This window comes from Notamacropus eugenii, chromosome 5 (assembly GCF_028372415.1).
Source record: "Notamacropus eugenii isolate mMacEug1 chromosome 5, mMacEug1.pri_v2, whole genome shotgun sequence".
In the NCBI taxonomy this organism is placed as follows: Eukaryota; Metazoa; Chordata; class Mammalia; order Diprotodontia; family Macropodidae; genus Notamacropus; species Notamacropus eugenii.
The window spans coordinates 105,637,586-105,655,368 of NC_092876.1; positions in this window are offsets into that span (position 1 = coordinate 105,637,586).

Below are 17,783 nucleotides of genomic sequence, written 5' to 3' on the forward strand. Positions count from 1 at the left end.
TATACCCAAAAGAAAACTGACCAGTTATGCCCTGTTAAGACCCAGAACCATCAAGAAGAATTGTGGATTCTCTTGGCTGACTAGGAGAAGACACCATGTCAGAGACTGGATAGCAGGATCATAGGTTTAGAGTTGTAATGGACCTTAAAGATCATTTATTTAACATCATTTTACAGGACATGGAATGGAGACCCAAAAAAGGGGAATTATCCAAGATCACTCAGAAAGACTTAGGATTCAAACTCAGATCTTCCAAATCCATTATTCTTTCCACTACACCATGTTACCCCTCCAAACAAATAGACAAGAAGATTGGGAAGCCCTGGTCTGAGCTCTTTTGAAAGATTATCACTGACTGAATCAGAAGGGAAGTTCTCCTGTTCAAACCTAGAACCTCAAGGAGAATTGAAAATATCCCCTGGACAGGTGGGAGAAGACATTGATCCAGATAACTGTAGGGGGTCCCTTTGCCCCACATATACCTCTGACACAAGAATTAAATGCTAAATAATGGCATCCATAAAGATATTTCTTGAACTATGAGAAAATTGTTGATCTAGAGATGGGAGGGACCTCATTTTGCAGATAAGGAAATAAAAAAGTGTTCAAGCAATATTTCCAAGGTCATGTAGGTAGTAGGTGTCAGAAGCAGTATTTGAACTCTGTTCCTTTGACTGCAGAACCAATGGGAAAAGTACACAGTTTTTATCAAAGAGCTGAATCATAACAAAAAAAGGAAAACAAACAAAAACCCAGAAAGGATGGGAATAATTTCCATAGACCTAAGAAAGACTAGGTTATTAGAGAGGTTCAGCTAAAGTTCATTAGACAATCAAAAACCAACAAAATCTAAATAGGAGCTACTTAATTATAGAAAAGCCTATGATAACCCCCCTCCTCATATTTTCTAGAAATGTTGCAGATTTAATGAGATTGACTCTTTAATCATCAATTTTCTTATGCATACAATAAATCAATGGAATATAAACTTTTATTTCTCACTGAAGAAGAAGACTGTAAAATCAAAAACTCATCATATAAAAGGAGGAATATGACTAAGAGATTCACTTAAACATATCTTGCTCTGGTTTAGCCAAATCCATTAAACAAAGAATTACATAACACTGAGCATAGCATTAAGCATGAATAAGAGCACTGACTCATGGGCTCTTTGCTCTTCATGGACCATTTGAAGCTCTATGCCAACTCCAAAACACAGTTTAATACAATACTGAAAATGACCAAGAACGTTAGTGATGAAGTACAAATGGAGTTTTCTATGGTTGATTGCCAGTCAATACAAATGATGGAAGGACAACATTGGGTGATAAATTCATTCACTGTCAGTTGAGATAAAATGATTTAAGGTCTAGTGGGACTAGAAACCCCTAAAGAGAGATTTCTAATAGCTGAGAGGTATGAACCATAGAAAACTCAAGAAAATTTAAGAACAATCTCATTCATGTGTAAGAAAAAATATTAGTTTATATGTATAGAAAACAAGCTTAATGGGAAAGCTGTGAAAAATTAATATAACACTACCATGAGTGTTGATGACAAAGCATATGCCTCCCTTGAGTGCTTCCATGGAAAGTTCCTGAGAAGGTGGAAAAAGGAGTAGCTGACATCAGCAATTTATGCAGTTTTTAAGTTGAAAAACTGGTGATATGTTTCTTTAGTAAGTAGTCCAGTGGAAAGAGGAACTGAGGATAATTCATGTAACTTCTATGAACCTCAGTTTCCTCATCTGTGAAATGGGAATAATAACATTTACACTCACATACCTTATGGGGTTGTGTTGGGGAAACAAATTTGTAGACCTAAAATGGCTAATTAAATGTATTTTTTAAACTTTTCCCCCTTTATATCATGTTGCCTCACATAAAGATTTACTAATTAAATCTAAAGCCTTCCATCTAAACCAAAAATACAAGATCCTAATATTCCAAGGCCACTCTACCTTACCTCTAATATTTCCTAACAAGGAATATGATTCCATTGAAAGCTTAAGACTTAGGGTTCACAACAGGTACAAGTTACACTATGGAGATGTTCACTTTGGATCTTCTACTTAAAGGTCCATCTGGCTAGGATTCAAAAGTAGAGATGAACACTATGCCAACTTCTCAGGTTGTCTTCAAACTTCAAAGAAGTTTAACTCCAAAAAGGGTATAGTTCCTTAGATAGGTGTATATCAGAAAATAAGGCCTAAGTATCACTGAAAGATTTCTATCCCACAGCATGCTGTTAGAATATACTTAGTTAATAAGCCTCATCCTGTTCCGAATTTACTATTTTGAGGATGTAATTTACATGGGTTATAAAATATAGTTCTGGCTCTCTTCCTTATGTAATCAATTCCAAGATCTTAGTATCCATCTAAGTGGTGTATTAGATTATTAGTCCTGGAATTTGGAAAGACCTGAATTTGTGTCCTGTCTCAAACACTTATTAGCTATGTGACTTGAGATAAGTCAATTAAACTGTCAGCCTCAGTTTCCCGATCTGTAAAATAGGAGAGAATGGGCTTACCCACCTCAGAGGGTTGTTGGGAATACCAAATGAGATTCCAAATGGTGACCCGAAAGTCTTGATGTAGTTTCAAACTTTACTAGTTTAAGACTAGACTAAAACTTTTGGTATGCCCTGTCTACGTAAAGCATTTTGCCAACCCTAAAGTACTATAGTATATTAACTATTATAATGAATCTTTCCTGAACCCCAGTCCCACATATACATCTCCCTTCCGGTTGTATCCACTTGGATGTCTTATAGGTATCTCAAACCCAACCTGTTCAAAATGAAACTGTAGGAAGACCCAGTATAAGCCTGCACCTTGTCTTGCTTTCTCCTTCCTAAATTAAACTTCTAGGATCTTAGATTTAGAACTGAACTTTCATTTTACAAATAAGGAAATTAAAGGTCTAAATAGAGTGACTTGCCAAAGGTTCACACAGATAATTAATCTCTGAGTTAATGTCTTGCTCTGACTCCTCCATTCTATTCCCAATGCCATGCTTGGGGATGCTTGATAGAATTTCTTTTCTACAACAACCTGGGCATTTTTTGTCATCACTTCTAACCTTCTCAGTACTGAACTTTGTAATTGATAGGTCAGGAGCAGTATTCAACACGCCATTTTTCCTGGAGGTTAAAATCACTCCAGGACCAATATACTAAGTCTTTTAAAAAATTACTCTGTTATTGTGTTATCCACAATATTGCAAAGGAATAGGCCTATTGTGATCAGTCCACCATATCTAGACATTTGAAGGAGAACAGATGGTGAGATTTTGCTTTCCAATTCCCTTACATTCTACCCACACAGAAATAAGGGTGAAATGCTCACCTTTACTTCCTGTGAATTCTCCTATGTGTTACCTTTGCAAACCAGTTTCATTGGCCTCTTCACTGATCCTCTAGTTTTTCCATAGTGGTATTCTTCATATCACATATTGATTACCCAGACTCGTCCCATCATAGCTTCCCAGATCCTCAGTAAGTCTTACCTCCTCCCAGGACACAGAAGAAAAATACTAGTAGTACTTGTTCAAGATCAGGCTCAATGACCACCTTGTTGGCTTATTTCACTTCTTTTCTTTGATTTTCTAGAATTGAGCTCTTATCCAATTTTCTTTGCTTGTCTGTTGTATATATTCTAAATGCATTTTTATTAGTTTCTTCCTAAAAAGAGGATTGCTTAGATTTTGAAACAAAGATAACTGAGAAAAGATCTGTCCTATCATAGTTGGGGTTGGGGAGTGGCAAAGGGGAAACAACTGAGGTTATTCGCTATCAGTAGGTCCTCAATGAGAGGCAGTTGAAGCATAGTGGACAGAGAATTTCTGATTTTGGAGTCAGAAAGGACTGAGATCCTGACTTAGATACTTTGTGGCAGGGAGGCCCTGGGCAAATCACTTAATTTCTCGCTACTCCAAATATCTCTCTAAAACTATTAATATTAATATGCATTAGTAAGGAAAGTTCCCCTCAAGGAAGAGGCTTATGCCAATAAAATCATGGGACCAGTTTAAAAAATATTTCATGATTAATTGCCCAGGTACCTTAGGATAAAAAAGGAATTTAGCGTTAAATAGTATGAATTTCCCATGTAAATAGCTTCGAAGGAAATGGGTAGTTAAATTATATCTGCCCACAAAAAGTTGGGATCCTTGCTTTGTAATTGACTTTAGTTTCCACATCTGTAAAGTCAGCGGTCTGGACTGACTGCCCTCTAGGATCCCTTCCCAATATAAATCCTTGATCCTATGACTCAATATGAAATACAAATACTTTCATTGGGCCTCAGTTTCCCTACAAATTATTCTGTACTTATTTATTATTTAACAAACTTTTATTAAGTACCTACTGTGTGCAAGGCATTTTGTTAGGTGCTCAGAATTTAAAGATGGAAATAGAAATGACCCCTGCCCTCATATGCATTCTTTCTTCTATGAGGAATGGGAGATAGAGGGAGGATGAAGCCTATAAACAGATAAGAATAAGGTACTCAGAGAAGGACAACTAGGAAAATTTCTTGGATGCAGTGAAATCAGAGCTGAACCTAGGAAGAAAATAAAGATTCTGAACTGGGGAGACAAGGAGGATATATGCTCCAAGCAGAGGGTTCAATGTGTGGGAGTGCACATAGATGACAGATGTAATGCTAATTATGGAGATCATAGAGTAAATAAAAGGAAGTAATGTGGAATACTACTGGAAAAGCCAGATTGTAAAGGGCCTTCAAGGCAAGGCTGAGGAATTTGTATTTTATTATGAAAGACTATTGAGCAAGAAAGGGACATGGTCAGAACCATGTCTTGGGAAAATTATTTTGGCAGCTACAGTAGGACAGATGTGACTTTACCCAAAGTCACACTGAGTTGGACTTTGAACCCAGGACCTTGAATTCCAAATCAGTCTTTCTGGTGTGCTGTTTTTATACTTAAAACAATTATTTCTTTTACATGCTTACATTCTAACACAGCACAGTGCTCAGCACAGGGAAGGTACTTAATAAATGTTGACTGACTGATGGACTGACTGCTTCTGCTTTAACTTTAGAAGCATGATTACACTGGGTCATATCTACAAAGTTCTGCTCCCTGCGCCCACCAACCACAAATTTCTTTTTAAAAAAAATTCTCAAGCAATTTTTCTCCCCTGATCATATGCTCCCTCATTGAAAATAAAATTAGATGAAAAATCCTTACAACAAATAGGCATACGTCAAGTAACAAATTCTCACATTCACTATATTGAAAAATATATGCTTTGTTCTGCATATGAATTCATCATTCTGTATCAGGAGGTGAGTAGCATTCTTTATCAATAGAATTCTGAAATTGTGGCTGATTATTGCATAGATTAGAGTTCTTAAGTCTTTCAGAAGTGTTTGTTTTTACAAAGTTGGGATTATAGTATAAATTGTACCCCTGGCTCTCCTTCCTTCACTCTGCGCCCATCCATAGAAGTCTTTCCAGGTTTCTGTGGACCTGTCTCTTGTAATTTCTTATAATAAAATAGGATTCAATTACTTTGATATATCATGATTTGTTCAGTCATTCTGCAGAATGATAGGCAATCTGTTAGTTTCTGGTTCTTTGTCAATACAAAAGGATCTACTATGAATGTTTTTGTGCATCTGGGACCTCTTTCTTTAATATTTTTGTGTCGTGAGCTGAATAATGCTATCACTGAATCAAAGAGTGTGCACAGTTGGGTACTTTTTTGAAAAGTATAGTTCCAAATTTCTTTTCAGAATGGTTGGACCACTTTATAACTCTACCAACATTGTGTCAATCCAAACACAAATTCTTAGCATTTGTAACATCTCCAACTTCCAGACTGATTCTTTGTTTCCATCTGATATTTAAATTCAAAATTCTTCCTCCCATTCCTTCTCTACCCATCCCCATTCTAACCACACAGAACCCCTGAAGATTACAGAGAAAACTAAAGCCATGTGCCTTTGAGCTTTTTGAATTAACCAAAAGATCTCCAGTCTCCAGTGTGGAACATCTAGCGAGCAACTCGATGAGTGCTTTGTTGTTTACATGAACAGCTTTCAGATATCACAGGGATATTTTTAGTTAATGAGTTACATGTCCTTGACTCATTTGGGTAAGATACACCTGTCTTTAAGGAAAAATTCATACAGATATACAGCACACACCAGAGCAGAAGAATATAAGCCAGAAGATGGGTTTGATTTTCTCTCTAAGCACCAGTCAGGCAAATTGACTGAAATTCCCTCCCAGGACTAAATAAACACAAGTTTCTACAAAAATGGCTTGATGGGGATATTATATCAGGAAGACACATCACCTGGAAATCTTATTCTTTTTGTAGAAGCATAGGTGCACTAAGAATTAACTCTGAGGAATGCATCATTTCATTGTACTATTACAATTCGGCTGCACAAATAAAAACCTAACATTTATGACTTTTCCAAAATTTCAAAGAAGAAACCAAAAGAAAATGCTTTTAATAAGGCATGAGACTTTTATCTTTTGTCCTCCAAACAAAATTCATTTCAAAGCTTTTTTCATCCTTTACTTACCATACTTGAGTTGCTGTGAGATCTATCCCAGGTCACCTATTTACTGTGCATTCTCTGCTGGGACTAGAGCCTGACTGAGAGGTGTTCAGAGCTCATCAAATATACAACTGTTTTTCAAACACTGTGGGGTTGCCATAAATCCTAAATTATATTTTGCCAACCAAGCACTTTCTCCCTTTGGTTTCCGTTTTTTTCAGGAAAATTTAATTCAGATGTTTCTGATTCGCTTGCACTTAAATCATTAAAATGCTATTTTGCAAGAGCTGATTGATGGGCAAGAAGACTCCTAAGTCTTTGTCTAAGCCTCTTTAAGCCTGTTTTCTGAAAAACAGGAAGTTCTGATGCGCCAAGCACAAACAAGCTCCAATACCATGTCCAGGTCCAGAATGTGAGTTCATCTCATGACACCATAAGCTCTCCATTTTGAGAGAGGTCTCATCTTGTACAGTCTTCTCAATTCCTTCATTCTGTTCCTCTTGAATGACCTCAGCAAAGGACTTTGTTTCTTTCCAGGGAGCCCAGGTAGACCTAAATTTTACATGTAGGAAAAAGAGAAGCAAAGACACAGTTTTACTCTAACACAATTTGCAGATTTCAAGTCCAGGTGTGGTCTTCACATCTCTAGCCAAGATGAAGTTGTGCTCTGGTAAGGGAAAAACAAAACAAAAACTTTTCTCCAGTAAATTTTATAGTATCTGGACTTTTTTTTAATTCTAAGAATGTAGCTACACAAATAAAGCAAGTGGCCAATGGAAGCATTTATCTGGAAAATTCACATTTAAAAAGAAATGGATGTTAGCAATGGGTATTAGCCTGACTGGGTATGAAAATTTAGCTGTATATTTCACCTTACTAATACTGATAAATTCTACAGAAAGATCTTGTGTTTTTTCTCCTTTTATCCATTATTGGCCATCAAGTTGTCTCTCTGAGAAGAACTGTGACATTTACTGTAAATCTCTTAAGGACTGGGGACCATGTGCTTTTTTCAAAATCCCTTGCTCTCATATAAGCCCCTTTTAAAGGAAACAGATGGTCTGGATAATTCGTGCCTACAATATAGAGGAGTTTCAGAAAATGCAATATTTCATGCAATATCTCACCTTCTACCCATCTAGACTACATGTATAAGGACTCTGGTTCAGTGTGAAAATTTATAGTCTAAAGAATGCATGGTAGAAGCAACTTTTATAGATTTTAATTAATTTTTTTGCATTTGTCTATATTTTTCTTAGTTCACTCCCCTTATCCACCTCCATCAAAATATTTTTTAAAAAGAAAAAAGATGAAGAGAGAAAAATTCAGTAAAACCAATCAATCCATCCATTCAAATCCACATCCATACCCGATGAATTCCTCTCCCTGCTTCTGCAAAGGATTGAGAAGTGTTGTTTTCTTTTTTTTCAATGATTTTTATTAATTAATTTATTTAAGTTTTCAACATTCATTTCCACAAAATTTTGAGTTCCAAATTTTCTCCTCATTTCTCCCCTCCCCCACCCCAAAATGCTGAGCACTCTAATTACCCCTATCACCAATCTATCCTCCCTTTTAATATCCCTCCCTTCTCTTATCCCCATCTTCTCTTTTGTCCTGTAGGGCAACATAAATTTCTATACCCCATTACCTGTATTTCTTATTTCCTAGTTGTATGTAAGAACAATACTCAACAGCTGTTCCTAAAACTTTGAGTTCCAACTTCTCTTCCTCCCTCCCTCCCCACCCATCCCCATTGGAAGGCAAGCAATTCAATATAGGCCATATCTGTGTAGTTTTGCAAATGACTTCCATAATAGTCGTGTTGTGTAAGACTAATTATATTTCCCTCCATCCTATCCTGCCCCCCATTTTTTCTATTCTCTCTTTTGACCCTGTCCCTCCCCAAGAGTATTGACTTCTAATTGCTCCCTCCCCATTGCCCTCCCTTCCATCATTCTCCCCACCCTGCTTATCCCCTTCTCCCCCACTTTCCTGTATTGTAAGATAGGTTTTCATACCAAAATGAGTGTGCATTTTATTCCTTCCTTTAGTTGAATGTGATGAGAGTAAGCTTCATGTTTTTTCTCTCACCTCCCCCCTTTTTCCCTTCACTGAAAAGTTTTTTTGCCTCTTTTATAAGAGATGATTTGCCCCATTCCATTTTTCCCTTTCTCCTCCCAATATATTTCTCTCTCATCCCTTAATTTCATTTTTTAAGATATGATCCCATCCTATTCAACTCACTCTGTGCTGTGTGTGTGTGCGTGTGTGTGTGTGTATAATCCCATCAACTACCCAGATACTAAAAGAAGTTTCAAGAGTTACAAATATTGTCTTTCCATGTAGGAATGTAAACAGTTCATCTTTAGTAAGTCCCTTATGATTTCTCTTTCCTGTTTACCTTTTCATGCTTCTTTTGATTCTTGTGTTTGAAAGTCAAATTTTCTATTCAGCTCTGGTCTTTTCATCAAGAATGCTTGAAAGTCCTCTATTTCATTGAGAGACCATTTTTTCCCCTGAAGTATTATACTCAGTTTTGCTGGGTAGGTGATTCTTGGTTTTAGTCCTAGTTCCTTTGACTTCTGGAATATCCTATTCCATGCCCTTTGATCCCTTAATGTAGAAGCTGCTAGATCTTGTGTTATCCTGATTGTATTTCCACAATACTTGAATTGTTTCTTTCTGGCTGCTTGCAATATTTTCTCCTTGATCTGGGAACTCTGGAATTTGGCACAATGTTTCTAGGAGTTTCTTTTTTTTGGATCTCTTTTAGGAGGTGATCAGTGGATTCTTTCAATATTTGTTTTGCCCCCTGGTTCTAGAATCTCAGGGCAGTTTTCTTTGATAATTTCAGGAAAGATGACGTCTAGGCTCTTTTTTTGATCATGGCTTTCAGGTAGCCCCATAATTTTTAAATTGTTTCTCTTGGATCTATTTTCCAGATTGTTGTTTTTCCAATGAGATATTTCACATTATCTTCCATTTTTTCATTCTTTTGGTTTTATTTTGTGATTTCTTGGTTTCCCATAAAGTCATTAGCCTTCATCTGTTCCATTCTAATTTTTAAAGAACTATTTTCTTCAGTGAGCTTTGAACCTCCTTTTCCATTTGGCTAATTCTGCTTTTTAGAGCATTCTTCTCCTCATTGGCTTTTTGAACCTCTTTTGCCAATTGAGTTAGCCTATTTTCAAGGTGTTATTTTCTTCAGTATTTTTTTGGAATTTTGGAATTTTTGGAATTTGGAATTTTGCAAGGTGTTGACCCACTTTTTCATGATTTTCTTGCTTCTCTCATTTCTCTTCCCAATTTTTCCTCCACCTCTCTTACTTGATTTTCAAGATCCTTTTTGAGCTCTTCCATGGCCTGAGACCATTGAGTATTTATTTTGGATGTTTGAGATACAGAAGCCTTGACTTTTATGTCTTTCCCTGATGGTAAGCATTGTTCTTCCTCATCAAAAAGGATGGGAGGAGATATCTGTTCACCAAGAAAGTAACCTTCTATGGTCTTATTTTTTTCCCTTTTTTGGGCATTTTCCCCAACCAGTTACTTGACTTCTGGGTCCTTTGTCAAGAGTAGCATATACTCTAGGGATCTTTAAGATCTGAGTTCCTCCAAGGTGGCACAATCAAGCATGTACACTGGTCTGGGACCAGGAAGAGATTTTTGTGCCCAGAATCTTAGCAGAGTTTCCTCTTCACAACCACCTCTCCTCCTATTCCACCACACCAGCACTGGGGGCTGAGATTCAGATAAGCTGTTGGACCGCCATTCAGTGTGAGATAAAGATCAGCTGCTGCGGGGCCTCTACACAGGGCTGAGGTAAGAATCAACTGCTCAGTGCCCTCAAAGGTTTTATGCTCCAACAGTGGATGTGGGCTGCTATAGGGGCTGCTGTGGGAACGGCTGCCACCTGCCCAATGTGGCTTCTGTGGCCACTGCCTGAAGCCAGAGCTATGGGAAGGCCCTTCTCCCTTCTTGACCAGCTGAAAAAACCCTGTCACTGACCTTTGGTATCTGTGGGTTGAGGGATCTGCAAACTGCTACTACTGCGACTGGAGATTCTGCCCCCAAGGCCTGCTCGTGTCCTCCTCCCAGAGCCATGCTGGGAGGCCAAGACCAGGCTGAGCTCTGCTCAGCGTTTGGTGGGACAGATGTTTCCCATTGTCCTTTCAGGTCACCCTGGGCTGCAAATCTCCTCCACTCTGTTGTTTTGTGGCTTCTGCTGCTCTAGAATTTGTTGAGAGTCTTTCCTTACAGGTATTTTAAGAGCTGTGGAGGGAAAGCTAGCATATGTGCATCTTTCTATTCCTCCATCTTGGCTCAGCCCCCCCTGGGAGTGTTGTTTTCTTGGGGCCTCTCTGTTTCTTTATAATTATACAACATTGTTACATTATTTTGCTGTCATTATCCTTTCTATTTCCATTGTCATCGTATATGTTGTTTTATTTTTTCTCCTTATTTCTCTTGGCATTAGTACATGAAAATCTTTCTGTATTCCCCATGTCTGCTATTTCTTACAATACAGGAATGTTTGATTACATTTGTATACCATAATTTGGTTAGCCAGTCCCCAGTTGATGGGCATCAACTTTGTTGCCAGGTTTTTACTAAATCACAAAGTGCTGCCATAAATACTTTAGTGTATATAAGAATCTTTCTTTTCATTAATGTCTTCCTTGGTGTATACACCTCACAGTGAAGTCTCTGGGTTAGAAGACAGGAATATTTTAACTTCTTTCTTTTCATAGGTCCAAGTTGTTTTCTAGACTGGTTATACTAATTCACAGTTTCATCAGCAATGCATTAATGTGTTTATTTTTCCATAATTGCTCCAACTTTAGCTATTCCATCTTTTGCCATCTTTATTAATTTCCTGGGTGTGAGGTGAAATCTGGGTTGTTTTGATTTGCATTTCTCTTATTATTGGTGATAAAACTAATTTTCATGTATGATAGGAGCCCTCAAGAGATCATATTTGACCAATGCAACAAACTATTTAGTATCAGATTATCACATCAAAACACATAAAAATCAACAACACAATTCATCAAACATTTTATTCACCCACCATATTACATTAAACTACCTTGTCTTTGTATTTGGGACAGCTAGGTTGGCACAGTGGATAGAGTACTAGTCCCGGAGTCAGGAAGACCTGGGTTTCATTCTGGCCTCAGATACTAACTGTGTGATCCTGGACAAGTCACTTGATCTTGTTTGCCTCAGTTTCCTCATCTGTAAAATGAGTATCTTTGCCAAGAAAACCCCAAAGGTCAGACATGAATGAAACAACTGAACAACAACATTTGTATTGATTACCCTTACATTTATGTTTCATGTATTTAATAAACACTCACTGAGTGATGGATTGAAGCATAGGAAATACTTCACTAATATGAAAGACTTTACTGTTTTAGTGGATCTGTGATCTCAGTCATGCAGTCATTCCCAAACCAACAATATAGATCACAATTCATTCACACTTTCCACTGGACCATTCTTTTGCTCATTCCCTACTCCCTATCCCCAAATACTCAATAAGTCTATTCACCTAAGTAGTGGTTTTTCTTATACTACATAGCTACTAGGCATGTAGATTATTTGTTTAAGCCTCACCTTTGTTACGGAACCAACCTATTTTGTTGTTGTTGTTGTTGCTGCCAGGTGCTAGCACTAAGCATACCATAGGTATTCAAAAAGAACTTCTCAGATTGAATTTGTGGGCTTCAGATTAGGAATTTCAAATTTTTGTGGTGTTTGTATAGGAGAGGAGGAAAAAATTAAAATTGTACTTTGTATATAATATGCAAAGAGAGCCAACTTCATGTCTCAGATGTAGGTTCATGTCTCAACGCTGACACATCCTGGCTGTGTGACTCGGCCCAAGTCATTTAATACTTCAGATATTTTCAGTGACTCTGTACATCATTGTATCCAGATCCATCACCAGTTGTCATGATCTGTGTCTTGCCAGGGGGCTCTGATGATTGTAAAGGAGGCAGTGAGGCTGGTGACTTTGCTCAACCCTGCCTCACTTAAATCCAATTCATTTGCAAGTCATTCTCCTGAGATCATTGTTCCTCTTTTAGAGGAACACCAGCAACATCTATTAGTTTTAGGGTATGGGTCCCATCTGCATTTCCTCATCCAGAAGTTCTTTCTGTCAATGAAATCACAAGTCCAGGTCCTATACTAACATATTTTTGTGTGACACTTTAACATTTGCTTATCATTAAGTGTGTCCATTATTTTATTTGATCTTTACAATCAGCCTGTTGAATGGGCATCATTATTACCCCCATTTTACAGGTGAAAAAACTGAAACTCAGAGATTTTGTCCCTTACCTGAGGTCATAGAGTTAACAAGTATAAGAGGCAAGCCCTTTTGACTCCAGATCCATATTTACCACTAGCCATGTTATTTATAAATAGATTATCCACAGTCATCTTGAAGAAGAATCTTTTCTTCTTCCCCACAGTCATCTTGAAGAAGAATCTTTTCTTCTTCCCCATGCTGCCATGGATGACACTACCTGGTTCAGATCTGATCCTGAGAATGAATAATGGCAATAGTTTAAGGGGTTGGATGTAGGAGTGACTGGGTATGTATGTATATGTGAACATGATTATGAATACCTGGCTGTCTCTGACTGTATCTTGGCATCTGATATGAAAAATTCCAGAAGCTAGGCATGGTGGTGTATACCTCTAATCCCTGCCACTTAAGGAGGCTGAGCCTGGGACTGCTCTTCAATCAATCAATCAAAACATCTATTAAGTGCCTACTGTGTTTCAGGCACTGCATGAAGCAGTGGTGGTACAAAAGGAGGCAAAAGATACCCCTGCCCTCAAGAAGCTTACAATCTAATGAGCTCAGATGCTCTGAATTGCAGTGGACTAAGCTTTTTATTTGGATATCCACACTAAGTTCAACATTAATATGAGGAGCTTTGGCAGCAGTGGGTATCAGGTTGCCTAAGGAGGAGTGAACTGGCCCAAGTCAGAGACACAGTGGGTCAAGGTTCCCACTGGAACCTGCACTTCCAGCCAGGCGGAGATAGAGAAACCTAGTCCTAAAATATAATGACAATAACCATCATTCCACGATTACCCATTTCACATGATCCATTCAATTCCTGTTCTCTGTTGGTGCAGATGAGAGTTGGCTATATCTATTTGTACATGGATTTACTCATTAGCCATAGACCAAGAATGTAAAACTGCTTTCTATGTCAGATTTTGATTTTCAAAATGAGGTAACATTGCCTATAGTACCCTGTCAGAACTAGATTTTCAAATCCTCCTAGGTAAGAAATGCAACATAGATGAAGTGGACACTTCCAAGAGAAGTGTAGTTAAGTACTCCAGAGAGCACCAAGTTGACTTCCATAAATTCACTATCATTGCTTAGAAAAAAAATGAGGTTTATGAGAAAACAAAACATTTTCTTAAAACAACAAAGAACACCTTTTAGTACAGATACCTCCCAGGATACTCTGAACTAACTGGGGGCCAGAAGGACACCCAGTCACTCACTTGCTTTACGCAATTTTCCCTTGAGAATTCTCTGCCTCCCCCCTTGCCCACCCAGAAAAATAATTAAATCTTTCTCCACAATTCAGAACTTTCAGGCCATAGCATGTGCTTCCACCTTAAAAACAAATCTTTTACAAGAGTTCATAAGGTCTAAGGTAAACTTGTTTTTTATTCTTCAGAGTCAGGTAGTTGACTAGATAGAGTACTGTACCAGGAGTAGAGAAAAAGCAAGTTCAAATAAAATTTCAGAAACATTTATTAAGCACCTACTATCTATCAGACCCTGTGGAAGTACTAGGGACACAAAAAAGGGGATAAAAGACAGTCCCTAACTTCAAGGAGTTCACAATCTAATTTAATCTAGTTGAATGATACTGGGCAACTCATATAAACTGTCTGCCTCAGTTTGCTCATCTGTAGAAATGGGATAATAATACCAGTTATTTTCCAGGGTTATTGTGAGGATAGCATGATATGATACTTGTGAAGTGCTCTGCAAACATTAAAGCTCTATACGCATGGTAGTTATTATTACTTCTCTAAAGAAAACTCTAAAACAAATAAGTGAGTCATACTATCAAGTAGATTGTAACCTCCTTTTACTTCTGCATGGTGTGATTTAGCACAGAAAGTAGAAAATGTATTAGCCCTCAAGTCAAGACCTGGGATCAAATCTTGGTTTCTTTCATATACTAGCTATGTGACTTATCATCAATATGTTTTACTCCAACACTTTATAAATTTTAAATTAACAAATGTCAGTTACTAGAGAATAATGGGATTTTATTTTTATTACAAAGAAACTGCCCAATAGCTACCAAACTTTAGTAGAGTAACTAAAATAGAGTGTTTTAAGGAAAAACATTCACAATATATATGCAATAAATATTAATTCAATTCCATTATCTCAGAATTTTTAATATTTGGGATAGGGATGAGTTAAACTTTATCCTTATACTATGTGTAACAAAAACAATTTGTTAATGAAATTAGGATAAACCATATTTTTGGGTGAGGATAGTATATTTAATCTTAGAAAAAATTAATTTTTAGAAATGCCATTTACATACAATATGTGCCAGTTGCAAAATGCTTTACCACCAATTAAAACAGAAACTCTACCCAGCTGGTTATTAAAAAAACTCCTGAAGTTGACTGTGGCTCAGATCTTGAGATTCTAATTGGATAGTTCAGACTTAAAGAAAGTAGGGAAAACCATCAGACCATATAAATATGACCTAAATAACATCCTTTATGAAGTAGAACTGATAGATAGATTTATGGGTTAGATCTGATGATGGTATTAAAGTGTTGCACTCAATATGCCAGCAAATTTGGAAAATTCAACAATGGCTGCTGGATTGGAAAAGATCGGTTTATGTCCCAATCTTAAAGCAATGCCAAGGAATGTTCAACTTTGGAACAATTGCTCTCATTTCACTCACTAGCAATGTTATACTTATACTTCTACAAACTAGGCTTCAGCAACATATAAATTAAGAATTAGCAAAAGAGCAGACTGGTTTTCAAAGAGGCAGAAGAACTAGAGACCAAATTGCCAGCATCTTCTGAATTGTGAGGAAAGCAAGGGAATTCTAGAAAAAAAAAATACTTCTGCTTCATTGACTACACTAACACCTTTCACTGTGTGGATCACAGCAAAATACGGCAAGTCCTCAAAGAGATGGGAGTACCACATTATCTTACTTATCTTGTTGTTATCTCACTTGGAACCAAACATGGAACAACTGATTGGTTTAATCTTGGTTTAAGAAGAGGAGTACAACAATGCTATATATTTTCACCTTATTTAACTTATATGCAGAATACATCATGTGAAATGCCAGACTGGCTGAAATAAAAACTGGAATTAAGGTTGCTGGGAGAAATATCAACAATTTCAGATATGCAGATGATACCTCTGGTAACAGAAAGTGAAGAAAAATTAAGAATTCTCTTGATGAGGGTGAAAAAGGAAAGTGTAAAAGTTGACTTGAAGCTTAATGTTAAAAAAGAAAACCTAAGATCTTGGCAACTGGTCCTATCACTTCCCGGTAAATGGAAGGAGAAGAAATGGAAGCAGTGTCAGATTTTATATTCTTGGGCTTAAATATCACTGCAGATGGTGACTATAGCCATAAAAGTAAAAGATTCTTGATATTTGGAAGGAAAAGTTTGGAAAATCTGGACAACAAGTAGAGACATCACTTTGCCAATAAAGGTCCATATGGTCAAAGCTATGGTTTTTCCAGTAGCAATGCATGGCTATAAGAATTAGATTAAGAACAGCAGAGTGCTCCAAAATCAATGCTTTTAAATTGTGGGGCTGGAGAAGACTTTTGAGAGTCCCTTCGAAAGCAGGAAGATCAGATGAGTCAATACTTAAAGAAATTAATTCAGACTCTTCAGTGGAATTTCAAATACTGAAGCTGAAACTTAAATACTTCAGCCACATAATAGCTGGAAAGACCCTGATGTTGGGAAAGATTGAAGGCAAAAAGAGAAAGAGAAGGGGATTTTAGGGGACGTGAGAGATAGGTAATGTTTTGGAAGAAATGAACATGTGCTTGGACAGACTTTGGGAGATAGAGGAGAGAAGGACCTGAATGCTATTCAGTCAGGAATAGTTGGACATGACTTAACATCTTTGTTTTTCTGAACCTCAATTTCTCACATATGGATAATACTTCATTAAGTGGTCAATTGCTGAACAAATTGTAGTATAAAAATGTAATAAAACACCATCATGCCTGAAGAAATAGCAAATAGAGAGAAGTAGAAGAAAGACTGGAAGATTTATAGGAATCGACACAAAATGAAGTAAAACAGAATTAAGAAAATAATATAAAAATGATAAATAAAATAATTGAAAAGAACACTAAAATAATGCCAAACGCTGATCCCATGACCTCTATAATCTCATTGAAAAGATGAGGGCTATGGGCATGGAGAGTCACAGACATGATTAAATAGGGTCACTGTGTTAGTTGATTTTGCTAAATCATGGGAGTTTTTTGTTGGTTTTTATTAAAAGGGAAAGTTTAAGGTGGAGAGGGCATGAGGGAGGGAGTTAGGGGATAATTTTCCAGAAATGACTATGATATAAAAATAAAACCATGAATAAATGTTTTCCCAAATACTTTAAAGGGGATAATAACACTCATTTCATAGAGTTGCTATGATGATCGACTGTGAAAAGAGAAGGTGCCTGGTTTGTAAAAACTGTTAAGAACTCTATAAATGTCAGCTGTTAGTGGTTGAACTTCGATTTCCTGATTCCTAATCCAGTATTCTTTCCACTTTATCACATTGCCTCCTTTATTACTTTTATTTCATAAAGAAGTCACTACTAAAATAGATTCTTTTATGAAAAAAGTTCATTAGAAAGATGCAATGAAACTATATTAATTGTATTGTACTAATTCAGAAGTTGAAAGAAATAAAGAGAATTTATTCCAAAGGAATAAACTGAATTTTCTTTTTAAACATTTTATAATTCAAACTGTTCACTCATTCCTCCTGACATGGCTCCTTAAATGCCTGAATGAATGTGGTTTTGCTCTCAGTAGTTAGGCAAGCAACCTTCGTCTATTGACCTGGAAGTCGCTGTGGCTTAGGCCCCCTAATTCTCTCAGAAACCCAAAGCCCAAATGAAAAGAGGTTAGAGCAGGTGCTAAGGAACAGCCAACTGTGCTGTCCCAAA